Source organism: Berghia stephanieae, chromosome 3 (genome assembly GCF_034508935.2).
Source record: "Berghia stephanieae isolate SIO BIC M18660-M18661 chromosome 3, UCSD_Bste_1.3, whole genome shotgun sequence".
Taxonomy (NCBI): Eukaryota; Metazoa; Mollusca; class Gastropoda; order Nudibranchia; family Aeolidiidae; genus Berghia; species Berghia stephanieae.
Genome location: NC_088362.1, coordinates 67,038,322 through 67,040,821, shown reverse-complemented (window position 1 = coordinate 67,040,821; position 2,500 = coordinate 67,038,322). Strand labels below are relative to the sequence as shown.

Genomic DNA, 2,500 nt, shown 5'->3' with positions numbered 1-2,500 from the left:
AACCCACCAAGGAGAAAGTTCGACCTGTACTTGACTTCTGAGAGCTTAAGGCTCACGTAAGGAGCCACACCGCGACAACTGATATCTGTGGAAAAAAACTAAGAGAATGGAGTCAGGTAGACGGGGAGGCAGAGATAGTTGACTTAAAGGCTGCATATCTACAGGTACATGTGACAGAGGACCCGTGGAAGCACCAGTTGGTAAAGTACAACGACAAGGTGTACTGTCTTACAAGGCTGGGCTTTGGACTGGGCTCGGCACCCATCATTATGTCGAAGATTCTGCATACAGTTCTGCTCAAGGATGAGCAGGTGGGTGCTGGGACCAGTTCATACATAGGTGTTATATATGTAGACCTGCGTAAGGTGTCGTCCAAGGCCGTTGTGGACCACTTAAAAAGAAATGGACTAACGTCCAAGGAACCTGAGGCGCTGGAGGGAGGTGCTGCACTGGGGCTCAAGTTGCATCGAGGCGAGGATGGGATGCTGCAGTACAGAAGGGCCAATCAGGTACCAGAGATGCAAGATGCGATGACAAAGAAGGAGCTGTTCTCAGTATGCGGCAAGCTGGTGGGGCAGTCACTGTATGGTTGCGTACAGCATGTAGCTACATAAAGCGGCACTCGGGTGGAACCAGCTGGAGCGATTATGTGGGAGATGCAACCAGAGACAGGATGAGGGAGGTAGTGACATAGGTAAGCAAAATGACCCTGTAAGAGGTAGATGGCACGTTCCAAAGTCAGAGGAAAGGACAATGTGGACAGATGCCAGTGACATGTCGTTAGGAGTAGTGTTGGAGATTGCTGATGTTGTGGCAGAAAATGGCACATGGATGAGTAAGAAAGATGACTACAGTCACATAAACGTAGCGGAGCTTGAGGCAGTATTAAAAGGGATGAACCTATGCGTAAATTGGGGCATCAAGAACATCATAGTGAACACGGATTCTGCTACAGTGGAGGGTTGGCTGAAAACAACCATGAGTGGAGAGAGGAGGGTAAAAACCAAAAGCTTAGCAGAAATCTTGATCAAGCGAAGATTAGGAACTTTCAAATGCCTCGTTCGCGAGCTGCAGTTGAATGTTACAGTTCGTCTGGTGAAATCGGCAGACAACAAAGCAGATGTGCTCACCAGAGTGTGGAAAAAGTTGTTGGTGAATGAGGCGGAGGCTGCCAGTGTGAGTGTGGAAGAAGTGGGTGAGATGCACAGGCAACATCATATGTGTGTAGAGAGATCGTGGTTCTTGGCGAAGAGACTGAACGGAGACGTGCAGAAGTCAAAGAGGTTATCAGGAGGTGCCAAGAATGCCAGAGGATTGACCCTGCACCGCAACGACATGAAGCGGGAGTACTGAGTGTGGACAGAGATTGGACGAGACTGGCTACAGATGTGGTACACATGCCATATTTGTCAATTGTAGATTGTGGGCTGGGACGACTTGCCATCTGGAGAAAGATGAAAGGGGAGTCGGCGACGGAAATATGTCAGCAGTTGGAGCAAGTGCTTTTAGAAAGGGGGCCGGTGGCGCACGCGTTATTGGACAATTTTCCAGCGTTTAAGTCTGTGGAAATCAAAGATTGCTTCAAGAGTTGGAAGTGAAGAAAATTTTCAGAGCAGCCTACAGACAGGCAGGGAACGGTATAGTGGAGTGGCACCACAGGACAATCAAGGCCATGGCGGAAAGAATGAGAAAGAGTCCAGTAGAGGCTGTGAATTGGTATAACATAGCACCAAAAGATGGACAAGAGGAGAGTTCCGTACCCCACAGCGCAGTGCACACATATGATTGGAGAATGAAGGTAGATGCTAGAAGAGAACGAGAAGAGAAGCCAGAATGTGTTGTGAAGGCTGGTGATGAAGTGTTGGTGAAGGCTGGTAATGAAGTGTGGGTGAAGCCTGGTGACGGAAGATTTACCATGAGATGGAAGCAGGGAACGGTAACGAGGGTGAATTCGGCAAACAATGTTGACGTAGACGGGATGGCTAGACGTATACTGGACATTAGGCCTATAATGACTGAAGAAGAGAAAGAAGGGATTGACGCTGTGCATGAGGATGAAGAGCATAGATACCCCTCACGATATAGAGCTCCGCCGAGCTGGATGAAGGACAATGTGAAGGCATAGGAAAAGGGAAGGGAGTGTACATAGTGTAAATAGAAAGGTGTTGCTGTTACTGTTGTTGTTGATTATGAATCAAGGGGGGATGTGGTTGTGGTGTTATAAAATATTTTGTTGTTGTTGTGTGGAGTTAATGAAAGGAAGGAGGTCGGTGTGACGCGAAAGACGAACGGAAGCAGTGGAGGGAATTGTGTTGTCAAGGAGAGGAGACGTAAAAATTCGCTGTTGATTATTGTGGACGTTTTCGTGTGCATTTTCTTTTTCTGTTGTCTCGTGGCCGTCATGTGATATTGGACTAGTCGGGGGAAGCAAGTGAGGTGAGGTTGATACGTCAGACGGGAGCAGCCAGGTCAGTCCAATCATTATTTAACTACACTATTT

General features: G+C 47.9%; 2 protein-coding genes across 5 annotated transcripts in view; one reads left to right on the top strand and one right to left on the bottom strand.

Moving 5' to 3' along the window:
• The window catches only part of LOC144968255 (uncharacterized), a 68,133-nt gene that overhangs the window by 10,917 nt on the left and 54,716 nt on the right, over nt 1-2,500 (top strand). The window contains exon 1 of one of the 3 annotated variants that reach the window (XR_013644551.1): nt 720-2,468. The exons of the other annotated variants lie outside the window; for them this stretch is intronic. The gene's annotated coding sequence lies outside the window, so the exon portion shown is untranslated. Of the gene's footprint in view, nt 1-719; nt 2,469-2,500 lie in introns of those variants that run through there. 3 annotated transcript variants of the gene reach the window in all.
• Nucleotides 1-2,500, bottom strand: part of LOC144968256 (uncharacterized) — a 13,049-nt gene that overhangs the window by 4,223 nt on the left and 6,326 nt on the right. The window lies entirely within an intron of this gene.